Source organism: Schistocerca gregaria, chromosome 2 (genome assembly GCF_023897955.1).
Source record: "Schistocerca gregaria isolate iqSchGreg1 chromosome 2, iqSchGreg1.2, whole genome shotgun sequence".
In the NCBI taxonomy this organism is placed as follows: Eukaryota; Metazoa; Arthropoda; class Insecta; order Orthoptera; family Acrididae; genus Schistocerca; species Schistocerca gregaria.
Window position 1 is genome coordinate 885351315 of NC_064921.1, and position 15850 is coordinate 885367164.

A 15850-nucleotide genomic window follows, 5' to 3' on the forward strand; every position below is an offset into this window, starting at 1 on the left:
ACGCTATTTCTTTGAATTTATGCTACATCTGGTCTACACTTACATTGTTAATTTGGAAGGAGTGTAGAATGTCTGTCAGGAAGGCGTCAAGTGAATTTTTATCTCTTTTTTGAATAGGTATATTTTTTGTTTACTTTTGGAGCATTTCGGGGTTACAATAGTCAGTCTCGCTACGACAACCCTGTGTTCACTAATCCCTGTCTCCGTTTTGATGCTCGTTATTAACGCGAGATTATTTGTTGCTAAGAGGTCAAGTGTGTTTCCACAACCGTTTACTATTCGCTTGGGCTCATGAACTAACTGCTCGAAATAATGTTCAGAGAATACGTTTAGCAAGTTATCCGAATAAAATGCAGCGAAATTGGGTTGAGAGCGTCTTGACAGTGATAGCAGAATCCCCAGACTAAATAGTCATCCAGACTCTCGAAAACTAAGTCAATTTCGTGATCACAATGCACGAAATATCCGCCAGTTCAAAATAATTTAGAGTACATTATTGTGATTAAAAAATTATTACACCAGAGATTCTCTGTTGGTAATTAAGTAATGCAATGGAAAAAGTTCAAAGTTCTGCCTTGGAGCACATTGAGATGTCGCGATAGTTAGTCTGTTCGAAAGTTAAAGTACTTCAGCAGCCACTCACTGCCCAAAATCTGTCACACAAACAACTAAATAACACACATTACCAAAGGCGGTCCTGCCTTCTTCAAGAACTCACTGACAGTTTCTTAAATCGCCCCTTCGAGTGCACCTATTCGAAATGTGTCCGTCTCCACTGTCTCCACCAGTGTTCTGCCACTGACTGCTACTCGATTGGCTGAAAACCTCCCCACCAAAAATACATCGTTCTTATGTTCTACAGATATAGTTTTGGCCCAGCTTCACCACTTTCCTTACTAAACTATTCTATTACTGTGATATTTAAACAAAGAATTGTTATAAACATTCGGTCATACTCAGACCATTCACAATAAATTTAGATAAAGGTTTGTTCATATATAACTAAGCCAGCATTTTTGTGCAAGAGTGCCTACTTTAAATGACAAAAAAATGTGAAATATTGTCTGAACATTTATGTTCGCATGATAGAAGCGCCTTTTGGTACTCTTTTCAGTGGTAGTGTCAGTGAACAAATGCAACTGACCACTTTTAAATTACAATGGCTTTTAATATCAGTCGTAACCAACACTGAAATAAAGGAATTTGCAAAATAGTAGAAATATTCATTAAATAGCTACGCAAGTTTGGCTAGATATGAAGTATTTATGCTACATTCAATGCTGCGTTATTGTGAAGGATACGATGTTCTCACAGGCACTTGCGTAGTGAAAAATATACAAATACATGATAAATCCACAAATAAACAGATTAGTAGCTTCCAGGGATGATAGTTGTAGTACAATGATGTCATCTGAGATATCGTTTGTTGAAACTGCATGTGGTGTTTAAAACTTGTTTATTCCAAGGTTCATAATTTTCTGTAGCTTTCACGATATTAAAAATATTATTGTTGAAGTGTATGCAACTCATTTTTCTGAGATCGCCAATGTATTGAGATTTAATTTATTATGTAACTGTGATTAAATATGGATTAAGGACTATAAGAAGCAGTATTTCAGACTGTCTCACACTGCGCCATTTCTGGTGTATCTCCTGCACCAATAACAGTCAATGAGATTTGATTTATTATATAACTGTGATTAATTATAGATTAAGGGCTGTAAGAAGCAATATTTCAGTCTGTCTCATAGTCCTCATTTCTGGTGCATTTGTTGCACAAACGCCATGTAACCAATAACCGTGGAGATTCCCACCTTTTGGGATGTACCCATTTCCAACTACTTGCTGACTGCCTGTGTATTCGGGCCGACCGCCAAGGTTCTTTGTGGCTTATGGTCCTGGGCCGCCCATTAGTCTTCAGTTGCACAAACAAATTCACCTCATCAAAATATCCACGGGTGTACTGCCGGTCTATAGTGTCCAACGGGCACAATATTTCGGCGATCAAACATGTCGCCATCATCAGGTGAACTGACGGACTGAGCTCCTGTGAACGTGCCGGCACGGAGATCCGTACGCTATGGCTGCTCAGGGGGAACTGGGTTCGGTCGCGGCGGCGGCCGATTTAAATACCCTCCGCCCGCGGCGCGCTCCTTCCGCCGTCCGCGCCCCGCGCCACGGTAGCGCGGTGGAACAGATTGCGACGGCGTCTGAGATGACGTCGGTGTGATGGCTCTGTCCGCCGTGGTCGTCACAACTATGCGTTTGCTCGATTTACTCTTGATTAACCCAATCGCTGGTTCCCAAGCCTTGCTAAGATTATAGCCACAGTCACGGTTTATGAGGTCGTCATTGGTGCGAATTTCGATGGCCTCTCTAACAACGCTGTCCCAGTATCTCGACGTCTGTACCAGAATCCTCGTGCGGTCATACTCCATAGCGTGATTTTCCGACAAACAATGTTCAGCGACCGCCGACTTGCTCGGATACATCAGTCGAGTGTGGCTCTGGTGTTCACGGCATCGATCCTCGACGGTACGCATCGTCTGACGAATATACGACTTGCCACATTGACACGGAATCTGGTACACGCCGGCCTTCCTCAAACCGAGGTCATCTTTGCAGCTCCCAACCAGTGCACGAGTTTTATTCGGAGGACAAAACACAGTCCCGACCCGGTGTTTCTTCAGAATGCCGGGGAAAATTGCCCGGCGGAGGGAGCGCGCCGCGGGCGGAGGATATTTAAATCGGCCGCCGCCGCGACCGAACCCAGTTCCCCCTGAGCAGCTGTAGCGTACGGATCTCCGTGCCGGAGCGTTCACAGGAGCTCAGTCCGTCAGTTCACCTGATGATGGCGACATGTTTGATCGCCGAAATATTGTGCCCGTTGGACACTATAGACCGGCAGTACACCCGTGGATATTTTGATTATAAAATACGCCGGGAGAAACTCAAGAATCACAAATTCACCTCACCTCGTACGAAATCTGGGCTGCGAAATAACTCACTGACGTACGCAAAACATTACATCTTACACAACAATTTGAAGACTGTAGGGGAAGGCTGTCAGCCAGATTTGAGCAATACGTCCTAGACGTACTGATATGACACACTACGGTTTCTGCCTTATGGCGAACTGCTCTCTGCTGTGGTTCCTGTAAACTCGTCACATGTTTCGGATATGTGCTGGATCTGATAGCAAGTATTTGCAACTATGATTTCCGTACTGCAAAAGCATTTTTACGTACATGAGAGTATATCAAACATGTTTGAAGAGATGGTTTCTTTAATAAATGAACTGCATATTACACAAGAAAAATAAAATTTTCTTTTTTATTTTCGTGCAGTTTTTCGCACTGCAACGTTTCTCACTCGATTTTGAAAGAAGATTTCGCTAAAATATATGATTTTTTTTTTACATGTCGTTAGTTGATGTCTTAGCTTCATAATAAACTATGATTGCTTAACAGGATCATTTTGAAATCACACCATTACTCATGCACAGATTCACAAATGTTGCTTTGATGAAGTGTCACTGTGAATAATTTATCGTTCACAAATTTAAGCCATGCATTAGAACGTACGAAATGCAGCTGAAGATTCGAAAAAGTTTTTAAAAGTTGGAGAAATAGTGATATCTATCTCCTTTCATGAGTAAGGAGATGTGATATGAAAGCGTCTAGTAGCGTGCGCAGTTGTACAACAACTGTAGGCTTCTGCTCTGTATGTTTCAATAGTCCTACCTCTGCATCAAACGAAGATAATTGCGAGTGTTTACTTGCGTTAGTGCTTTTGTTATCGGCAATACCAACAGAAGTGGATGAAGACGGTGTCTAGCGATGGTCCAATGTCCACAGGTAAGTGGGTACTGGCACAGGGTCTGAAGTTTTGAGCGTGATCCAGACTGACATGACTGGCAGCTACGGCCAACAAACAGATAAGCAGGCTGAGGCAGTGCAAATTCTGCGATGGCGGGTTACTGAAACAACTATTGTTTTTTGAGTGCTGCTTTTCGGCAAGTGCTGACTCGTAATACACAGACAACGCTAGGACCTCGTAGTTGGCTCTGCAATCAGCCTAAATATTGTGGTGGCACAGGATGATTTGTACTACGCGCCACAGGCCATAGGTCACATGCGATCGGATGCGTCCGTTACACACAGAATAAAGTTTGTGATAGTTTGCGTACTGGAGATGTTAACACAAAATTCGAGAGCGTTCAAGTATTAGATGTTTAATGGTAACACATAATTGAATGCATTGTTGTGGCATGCTGTATTGACTATTCCGTCGTTTGTCCCGTAAAATATCATGATGAACTTTTTAATTATTGTCAAGAATTGTTTATCGAATTACAGGCTTTAAGTATTGAATATACCCGGACAGAGAAGGAGCTGCATTGTTTAGTACCTGCTGCAGCATTTTATTGGTGACATCGTAAAATCTAAACTCAAATTTCGCGTCACATGGTCTGGTGGGGGAATGAATGTAGTTCATGGAATCTTATATCACCAGCTGCTGACAATATAGCTTGTAACGACTGATGGTTTAGTTGAAGTACATAAAAGGTATTTTCAAAGCACATTTGGTTACGATGTGTAAGTAATGATGTTGTCTTATTGCAATCTTAAGGACCCACTCCAATCGCTCTTATATTTTCTAGCATTAGCAGTCCACTCCACCTTTCAATTGTCACTCGTTGTCCAATCATCTACCACATATTCTCCGTGAAGAGGTTGTTTCACCCACCAGGCTTTGATAATGACAATAGCAAGCGACTGACTTTATAAACTTTTTATTTACTGCACACAGATACAGTAAAGCTTTTGCATGTAGCTGAACAAATGAATATGATGAAATATGACCATAGCTCTGTGCCCATATCAGTTATGGTAGAGTCGTACATATTATTTCATAAGCACAACATGAGCCAAAATGTTGGGAAGCAACGTCTTCCGCTGGTTGTATATTGCGACATCCAAACTCCACCAAATTCTTCCACAAGTTTTCATAGAAACTATGTATGTATGGCTGGCTGCCAGCTAATGCATTCAACACCACCCTGAATAATGTCACTTTAATAAACATGTTAGTAAGCCGCTCGAATAATTGTGTTCAGCTGCTGTTGATCTTCATATAATTGCTTGACTCAGGCTAATTAATCTCCTCACATATTTTCCATATTTCCATTCAGTAACATTCTACAGTTACTATTGGTTGGCTTTTCTTTTAATCACACACAATTTATTTAAAATCAATAACAAATTAAAATAATGACAATAACTTAATAATTATTTCACGGCTGAAGGCCTTAACGGTAATAAATTAAGAACTGATTAAACTTGCTGCAACTTACAATTACAGTTATCAAAATATAAAAGACAAGTGACCAAGGTCTTAAAGCTCGCTGCAAAAATATAATTGCCAAATGAAAGTTTTAAGACAAGTAACAACACTCATGGCTGAAGGCCTTAATGGCAATAAATTAAGAAGTGTTTCACGGCTGAAGGCCTTAAACGTCAAGGATGGCAATTATTAAAAAAATTTAACAAACATATATAAAATACAGACACAGCAAATGTTTTGTAAACAAGCCAAAGTGGTCGCAAATAGAGTTTTAAGGCAAGTGACCACACTCATGGCTGAAGGTCTTTAACGCCAAGAAAGGCAATTATTAAAAAATTAACAACATACAATAAAACAGCAAATATAATAACAAGGTTAATTCAAAAGGACAAGCAAGTGATCACCAAACATATGAGACAAATGACGGTAACTTGGTAATACAATAATAAAATAATAACACAATAAAAAAACACAAGGGCCAGTCACAGACTGTGCTCCAGGAATCGGCCTCTGAGTTGGTCAGGACAAAACACTTTCGCGAGCGATGAGAAAGGCAGCCAAGTGTTGCATTCACACCACAAGATGGTGACTCAGACTAGTGGCAGTCTAACGAGTGACTGACGATAATCTTGGTGAGGCTACCTGACGTACAATAAACCAAATGCAAAGATGTAATAATACGCCAAAGCCAGAACCGGCGGTCTGAACTCCACACGCAGAATACTGTACTTAGAGTGCCCGGAACAAGAAAGGAATCACTGCCACCAAGGTAGAAGAATCACCAACCAACCTACAATCAAGAAAGCTGTCAAACTTACACGCCTCACTGGACAGCGCCCCCAAGGCACTGCATTTACATACACTAACCCCCAGGGTAGGTAACTGGGGCGTTAGCGGCCACCAGGCAGGAAAATACCGCTGGTTGAACTTAACAATTGCAACAAGCTGTAGGTAGTAATTAGTAATTAGAAGCCCAGGAAACCTAATCAGATCCGCCTTCCCGAAGCACTCCACTCACTGCTCTTTGCCTTCGGCGACACTATGAGCACCAACATCTACATCTGCATCCATACTCCGCAAGCCACCTGACGGTGTGTGGCGGAGGGTACCCTGAGTACCTCTATCGGTTCTCCCTTCTATTACAGTCTCGTATTGTTCGTGGAAAGAAGGATTGTCGGTATGCTTCTGTGTGGGCTCTAATCTCTCTGATTTTATCCTCATGGTCTCTTCGCAAGATATACGTAGGAGGGAGCAATATACTGCTTGACTCTTCGGTGAAGGTATGTTCTCGAAACTTTAACAAAAGCCCGTACCGAGCTACTGAGCGCCTCTCCTGCAGAGTCTTCCACTGGAGTTTATATATCATCTCCGTAACGCTTTCGCGATTACTACATGATCCTGTAACGAAGCGCGCTGCTCTCCGTTGGATCTTCTCTATCTCTTCTATCAACCCTATCTGGTACGGCTCCCACACTGCTGAGCAATATTCAAGAACGAATACCGCGAGCCGGATTTCAAACGACCGTCTTTTTCGAAACCCATGCTGATTTCTACAGAGTAGATTTCTAGTCTCCAGAAAAGTCATTATACTCGAACATAATGCGTGTTCCAAAATTCTGCAACTGATCGACGTTAGAGATATAGGTCTATAGTTCTGCACATCTGTTCAACGTTCCTCCTTCAATACGGGGATGACCTGTGTCCTTTTCCAATCCTTTGGAACGCTACGCTCTTCTAGAGACCTACGGTACAGCACTGCAAAAAGGGGGGCAAGTTCCTTCGCGTACTCTGTGTAAAATCGAACTGGTATCCCATCAGATCCAGCGGCCTTTCCTCCTTTGAGCGATTTTAATTGTTTCTCTATCCCTCTGTCGTCTATTTCGATATCTACCATTTTTTCATCTGTGCGACAATCTAGAGACGGAACTACAGTGCAGTCTTCCTCTGTGAAACAGCTTTGGAAAAAGACATTTAGTATTTCGGCCTTTAGTCTGTCATCCTCTGTTTCAGTACCATTTTGGTCACAGAGTGTCTGGACATTTTGTTTTGATCCACCTACCGCTTTGACATAAGACCAAAATTTCTTAGGATTTTCTGCCAAGTCAGTACACAGAACTTTACTTTCGAATTCATTGAACGCCTCTCTCATAGCCCTCCTCACACTACATTTCGCGCCGGCCGCGGTGGTCTCGCGGTTCTAGGCGCGCAGTCGGGAACCGTGCGACTGCTACGTTCGCAGGTTCGAATCCTGCCTCGGGCATGGATGTGTGTGATGTCCTTAGGTTAGTTAGGTTTAACTAGTTCTAAGTTCTAGGGGACTAATGATCTCAGAAGTTGAGTCCCATAGCGCTCAGAGCCATTTGAACCATTTGAACTACATTTCGCTTCGCGTAATTTTTGTTTGTCTGCAAGGCTTTGGCTATGTTTATGTTTGCTGTGAAGTTCCCTTTGCTTCCGCAGCAGTTTTCTAACTAGGTTGTTGTACCACGGTGGCTCTTTCCCATCTCTTACGATATTCACGAACCCAAGCCACTGGAGAATCGCGAGATTTCAGAGTGGTGGAGGTTTGTTTACTCGAATTGAAATGCAGTCAACTTAAAACTTGCAGGATCCGGTTTCGCCGAGGTCGTGCACCCTCGTGACCACAGCCCTTCCATCCGGCAGCCCATGCCTCTCCTCTGGAGTCCCCAACCGAACTCCTCACTCACACCACACGGAAGAACATCGACGTCACTCCAAAGATAGTGCCACAGTTACTACATACTGATAACGCCACTGCTGAGACTAGCGGACAGGCAACGCTTGCGAAACCAAGTGGCGCCAGTCAACACGAGAAGAAGACAAACAACCGCAACCATGTCAACTAAACGATACAGTCTGGCCTTTAACAGAGGACGGAAACCTACAAACAGCACCAATGCGAGCAGGAGCATGGATCATTGGGCGTTGTTGATTGAGCTAATAATACAGGGAAAAACACCGGTGTTCAAGAATAGATGGACGAATGCGAATGTGATACCCTTCGATCACCTACGATTCAGAGATACAGTAGAGAATGCGAGTTCTGTCCCACGTAAACTGAGACTGAATCTCACAGATAAAGCATGTTAAATCCTACCACTCATAATGGCTCGTTTTGCACTTAACACTCTGAGCTGTGTAGGACTAGGCTGTACCTCACTGTAGCCCATAGCCCGTAATAAGAGTATGCAGAAAGCAATCTCACGGCAAGTTTGCATATCAACCTCCTGTAACAAGAACGTGTCAGCACAGCGCTGCACACACAGCCACGCAGCCAGTTCCGGATAAGACCCACCAGCAAGTCCGTACGTCTCACTTCTTCCCATTAGCACGCTGTCTATTCATTAAGCCACGAGGATGCACTCACTTCTCATTGGCCGAGACTCTGCTCGTCAAAGAACTTAGCCCAGACTGCTCTTCACCACTGCCCACAGACTGTCCCCACTTTAGACGTCGATTACTGTGCACATAATTTATTACCAATGTCCTCGAGAGCTACAAAATGCGGAAAATAGTAAGTGATGACGTTTTTATAATGTGACGTGAAATTTCAACCTTCCCACATTCATCACATTAAAGTAAGACTCATGCTGATTTCTTGCACAGCTAGGATCCTAAGATGAGGAAAAGGTACAGACAAAGTAAATGATTAGCGGTGCAATAGATTGCAGCTTAGTAATAAGTAATGTTTGTAATTTCTTGTATTTTACGTTGGTACTTATGAAAAGAAATAATTTAGTGCTGCTGAAAACTGTCAACTTAAGATTATATAAGAAATACTTGAATATTTATATGTTGTGAAACATCAAATTAATGTGCGTTTTAGAGTGCTTCATAAAAGATGTCATCTATGTAAAACGCCTAATACGTCCGCAAATGGTAAATTTGCATTGTATGAAGAAAACTCACTGGAGACGCTGGAATGGAGGCAGTAAAAGCGACAGCCAGTGACGGGTTTGATAGCTGTGGTACTGAAAGAACGCACAGGATGGAAGAGTTGAACGGGGTTTCTTATTTGGGAATGAAAAATGGCACTTTTTTCTGAGAATCGGCTGACTGAGAACTTCATATGGGGACACAGTACATACAAGCTCGTCTTGTTAGTTTTTAGAGGATATATATCCACATAGCCAACACCTATACATTTTCTGAGAGACGTCAGTGTAAATTTTTCGTCAGGCATCGTGACAAAAGAAGTAAACATTCCATTTGAAACTATAAACTAGAGTGTCATCTACTTTAATCGTTCAGATTGTCTCCATCTACGTACATTCATTTAATGCTGCAATTAACAAGTTCTGCAAACAGACTGAGAATTTTAATTGAAAGCAGAAAATTGTTGTGTTCGACCTCTAGGTAATAATTTTCGAGCCAAAGACATTATTTCAAATCCGATTGTAAGCTGAAGTTCTGCACTCAGGGTGTCAAGTCATAAATGAATTTATAGTTTATTTGCTTAACAGTGTGTTAGATCATAGTGTGCCTCGCTCTTCCTAGATCAACAGAAATCCTTCTTTATCAGCACGTCGGCTTGAATTGCAAAATATTAATTTGCAGGACCTTACAGCTGTTAGCACTTCAGTGGTGCGCATCATGTGATGTCCACTCGAGATGTACCGCCACAGTTGTTGGACTTCATATCTTCTGTTCACTACGAGAGGGTTCAGTTTCAACGCGATGGTGCACCATTACAATGTCACATTAGTGCCCATGGGCACATGTGGAACGGAAGTGAAGGTAATAACCCACGATCCTTGAAACTCCCTCCTATGGTTTTCCACAATGGAATTACAAGATGTCGTAGATGTAGTAGAAAGTGAGGTTAAACTTGTCGATAGCGGTCTAGGTGCCCGTCTCATTGCATGACAGACTACAGGGATATCTGAGAGAATCATGCATGCCCAATTGTAATGCTTGTTTTGAAACTGGTGGCCTTCGTTGGTGTGGCTATGAGATTAATCTGGTGCCAGAAGGTGTTTAAGGTAATAAAAAAGCTAAGTATTCATTTCCAACCAGTTCTTTGTCCCAGAGATGTTTTATAATCGACTGTGACCTCTATGACTGTACCCTAAAAATGTTTGGATCGCCATATATAAAGTTGTGGAAACGTCTCGACAGTAAGACCTGTTTCACAGTAACTTAGTTGATTACATGTTCCATCACTGAACGGTTTTTTTGTTGATTTTGTGTGGAACGATTCGATTTACACGATAAGTATCATGGCTAGTTTCAATTTCTGTCTACATGCTGGCCATTTACAAGTTCCTAAATAGAAGACTGGTCTGAATTTAACATTAATTAACATGCTATTTTTCAGTCCCACTCACGCAACTACACTTAAAACTACTTTTTAACGGGTTACCAGTTTTAAAATAAAAATTCGTCTATGGCATATCATGAGTTGTACAGAATAAATAATTTTAAGCTATTGTGAATTTGATCAAAAATTTTTGTTGATGCGTATTTAAATCCTTGTTGTGCAACTGGTAACCTTATTAATGAGTAACAAGCATCTTTTTCTTCTAATGTAGCAGATATGCTCATCGATGTTCTTCCCAAATTGAGATGGATTACCTGCAACGAATCTCATTGGTCGTTACATATATTGCGAAGGTGCAGTTAAAATACGTAACTCGTCTAAGATGTACCTACAGGATGACTGTGGGTAAACACCACACATTATTCCACAATCGTAACCAAATCTTGCCTTCCTTGACTACCAGGTTTCAACCAAACAGGTCGATCAGGAGGGGGAAAATTGTGTAGTCGCATATTTTTTTACCATTCTAAGGGAGTGTCATGAACAACATACTGAAAATCCTGACCCGAAGGTTGTAGCGTGTGGGTGGGGTGGGGGATATGGAGGGGTTTAAAAGTCACTTTTTCATTTTTTTATATTTTTTAATAACTCAAATAGCGGCCCCTAGTGAAAGTATGTGCCAGTACAAAATTAAATGACATTAAACTTCCTTCAAAATAGGCCCTATTCATTTTTCCTCAACGACTAATGATTTTCATACTGCAGGAAGAGTAGTGTTTTAATCGTATAAAATTAATGTTTATTGTTAAATGAAGTAAGTTATGAACAAATATTAAATGTGTGTACCATATCTAAGTGCCGTAGATTCTGATTAAGCTATAAATTTTGTTCTGGGGTTGTAGCAGGTTGAAATGGGGAGGGGTGCAGGGTATGCACATGAGGAACTGCTAGTCGCTGGATTGTGACCATGCAGTCCCCTCTTCCAAAGGTCAACAAACCGAAGGCGAACAGTCGATTCCCCACTCCCTCTACTTCACAAGAAGGAACCACAGGGTGTTTCACCAAGTTACACAGACACTTCTACAGCTTGGCTTATGAATATCTGGTGACGCAGTGCTAGTGTTAACACTATACGGAAAACAATATGAGTTACTAATAATGCATATCAGATCAGCATATACTGACACGGTGGCATCACAGTCCAAGTGAAGTAGCTTATTACTGATCCACTGCCCACTAAAAGAGACATCTTCAACCACTCCTCAACCACAAATGTTTCTCCCGAGGGCTGAAAACAGGGACTATTTAAGCCGTTGCATATAGTTAACAGATGACCTGAAACTTGCCGTGGATGCTCAAGTGCCAACTAGTATGTGCTTCTTAAACTTCAGAAGCCTTTGACACAGTCATCCATGATACTTTACTTGCCAAACTTAGCAGCCTAAATATCTCGCCGTTTCCTCATACCTGACGTCTCGTCAACAGTGCGTCATGTTCGGCAGTATAAAGTCACAGTGGAGGTAGGTAGCGTCAGGCGACCTCCCTCCCCCCACCCTCCCACCCTCCCAGGGTTCGGTATTGGGTCCTGTACTCATTTCATTGTACGTAAATGATGTGTCATCAGTTCCGTCCTACTGGAAATGCCGCAAGTGCGCTGGTCACCTCCAGCTGTATTTAAATGAAAGAACAATAATCCTAAAGACAGCTGTCGAGTATCTCAATACCGATCTGTGTACACTTTCAAATTGAACACAAGATACAGGATTAAACCTCAACCCATCCAAAACCCAAGCGGTAGAGGTTGGTTATTCTAGACTCATTAGCCATAAATATCAACGATCTCTACCATCTTTAACACTAAATTGGACAAATACCAAATTCTCGCCTTCAGCAAAGAGTCTAGGAGTAATAACAGATGAAACTCTACATTGAACTGAGAACGTAACTGCATTGTGCAAGATGGCATCAGTATCTCTCCATGCCCTACAAAAATATAAGAAGCTCTTCGCTCTTGACCTGAAAAATAAAGTTGTAGAAACACTTATACTTCCAGTTATTGCTTACAGCGATTTTACGCTGCAAGGCATTTCTCAGGAAAGATCACAGCGCTTGGATCTGGTTACGAAAGCCTGTGTTCGTTATATCTGCGATGTTCGTCTCTTTGATCACATTTCACCGTCATATCCGCAGCTACCCTGGCTGCGAGCTGACAAGCGCGTAGATTTCCGTACCCTCTACGTTCTCTACTGGATTATCGGTGAACACTGGCCTTCATATGTTCCCTTCACCTTAACGCTCTTTTCAGAGCAACATGGCAGAATAATCCGCAAAATCCCTTTCTGTCTCAATTACTTTTGAATACATTATGGGAGTGAACAGCGATCAAAGTGATAAAAATATGTATTATCGAAAACAGTCTTGATCACAATTTATTTATTACGGTGACCGGTTTCGATCACTGCTGTGGTCATCTTCAGACCAATGAGTAAGGACAGTAGTGCGAAACCGGTCACCGTAGTAAATAAATTGTGATCAGACTATTTTTGATAGTAAATACTTTCTGTCTCATTCTGACGTTCAGCTACTTTCTCGAAGTCCTTCTCAGTAGCACGAACCCGACTGTGACAACATCCCACATTATATTAGAGAACTACACAGGGTGATTCAAAAAGAATACCACAACTTTAGTAATTTAAAACACTGCAACGACAAAAGGAAGAGCTAAGCACTATCTGTCGGCGAATTAAGGGAGCTATAAAGTTTCATTTAGTTGTACATTTGTTCGCTTGAGGCGCTGTTGACTAGGCGTCAGCGTCAGTTGATGCTAAGATGGTGACTGCTCGACAGAAAGCTTTTTGTGTTATTGAGTACGGCAGAAGTGAATCGACCACAGTTGTTCAGCGTGCATTTCGAACGAAGTATGGTGATAAACCTCCTGATAGGTGGTGTATTAAACGTTGGTATAAACAGTTTACTCGCCTAAGGTGAACGTTTTCTGTGCCATTTCAGCCAATAAAGTTTTTGGTCCCTTTTACTTCGAAGGTGCTACTGTAACTGGACTACAGTATCTGGAGATGTTAGAGAATTGGCTGTTCCCTCAGCTCGAACAAGAAGCACAACAATTCATATTTCAGCAGGATGGTGCGCCTCCACATTGGCACTTATCTGTCCGTAACTACCTGAACGTCAACTACCCGAGGCGATGGATCGGCCGCCAGGCAGCCCGTGACAGAGCTCTTCATCACTGGCCTCCAAGAAGCCCTGATCTTACCCCCTGCGATTTTTTTATTATGGGGGTACGTTAAGGATATGGTGTTTTGGCCACCTCTCCCAGCCACCATTGATGATTTGAAACGAGAAATAACAGCAGCTATCCAAACAGTTACGCCTGATATGCTACAGAGAGTGTGGAACGAGTTGGAGTATCGGGTTGATATTGCTCGAGTGTCTGGAGGGGGCCATATTGAACATCTCTGAACTTGTTTTTGAGTGAAAAAAAACCTTTTTAAATACTCTTTGTAATGATGTATAACAGAAGGTTTTATTATGTTTCTTTCATTAAATACACATTTTTAAAGTTGTGGTATTCTTTTTGAATCACCCTGTATAACATCACCAGCTTCAGAAGACAGGTAATGACACATCTACTGAAGCAACAACAAGGATTACCACTGTCTGCGTTCGCATTCATTACCCTTATACATCCCTCTTTCCAACCCGATTTTCCTAATTCCCCAGTACTCTTAGCCGATGCAGTCTTCTTAAATTTCCTTTTCCCAGAACTCAACGTATCAAAGGCATCTATTTTGTACACCTATAACTTCTTCTTATATCTGACACTATCATTACAGTTATTTGAACAGTTCTCGGGTACCCGACCGGGTAGCGTCGTAATTTCTCCACAGTATTTCGGCAGACGTTCGCGCTGCCATCTTCAGGTGAGTCCTGATGAATGCTGTGCTGTTCCTCTCGGCGCTCTATATATACTAGCCGTTACCCGCTCCACCGTTCCTCTCCCGGTATCTTCGGTGCGGCCGGCGCGCCGGCTACTGTCGGTGGTGGGGGAAGCGGCGCCTGGGTCTGAACTGGGGTCTGCAGTCTCCCTGCTGCCGCCGTCGGGGGCGATCTCTGGGACCGCATCTTTCTCTCCAGGCTGAGTGCAGGGTTCCAAGCCCGACCAAGTTTGAGGCCGCTGTCTTTATTAATTAGATCGTTCTGTAGTTGGGTTTCGATGGCCTCTTTTGTAACGCTGTCCCAGAAGTAGGAGGATTGACAGAGTATTTTTGTTTCTTCATAGTCCATAGTATGACCAGTCTTTATATAATGGTCAGCCACGGCTGATTTAGTGGACTGGTGTAATTCGGTACGGCGCTTGTGTTAGCAGCACCTCTCTTCTACAGTGCGGACTGCCTCCCCAATGTATGATTTTCCGCACTGACAGGGAATTTGATAAACGCCTGGGTTTCGAAGGCCTAGGTCATCTTTCACTGAACCCAGTATAGTCACAGGTTTTGCAGGGGGTCGGAATACACATTTCACGTTGTGTTTCCCCAGGATTCTACCGATTTTTCTTGAGGTCAGGAGAGCCTTCCAGCAGAACTGCAGCACCTCGAGACAACATTTCGTAAAAATGGGTACAACCAGAAGCAAATAAGACACGCACTCAGACAGACTGCGCCCAGAGAACAAGAAGAAGAAACAGAAGAACACAAGTCATTGGCGTGCATTCCGCTTGTCGGAAACACCTCGAGAAAGTAGTACAAGTAATGCCAATATTAACTTTCTGGTTCATACTCAGAAGAATTTACTCACTGCCTCTTCAGACACTCACAATGGGAGGGCTCGACGCTGGGATCACGGATTAACTTCAAACTTTGTACATCCATTAAGACAACATAATGTGCAAGTAGGAAGATGGACTACTCTGACAATTCCGAGAAAATCGCAAGAGAACTTTTACGTGTCTGTTATGTGCCTTATGTTTCTGTGCGTAGGTACTGAGCGTTAGAGTTCTTGGTGGTCAAGCCGACACGGTAAGTCATCGAGTTCAGTCAGAGATTTAACAGTTCGTGGAGGTCAAGTGTTTAGCTTTCGAGCTTCGTTAGACGAACGTATGCCGGCACGGTAGCTCAGCGTGTTCGGTCAGAGGGTTAGCTGCTCTCTATATTAAAAAAACTGAGTGAATGGAACAACTACGAACTTGGACGGGAACGTCCGCCCCGA

The 15850-nt window shown here is 42.5% G+C and overlaps 1 protein-coding gene across 1 annotated transcript in view; it reads left to right on the forward strand.

Moving 5' to 3' along the window:
• Positions 1–15850, forward strand: part of LOC126335312 (solute carrier family 46 member 3-like) — a 458236-nt gene that overhangs the window by 21861 nt on the left and 420525 nt on the right. The gene's annotated exons all lie outside the window — the stretch shown is intronic.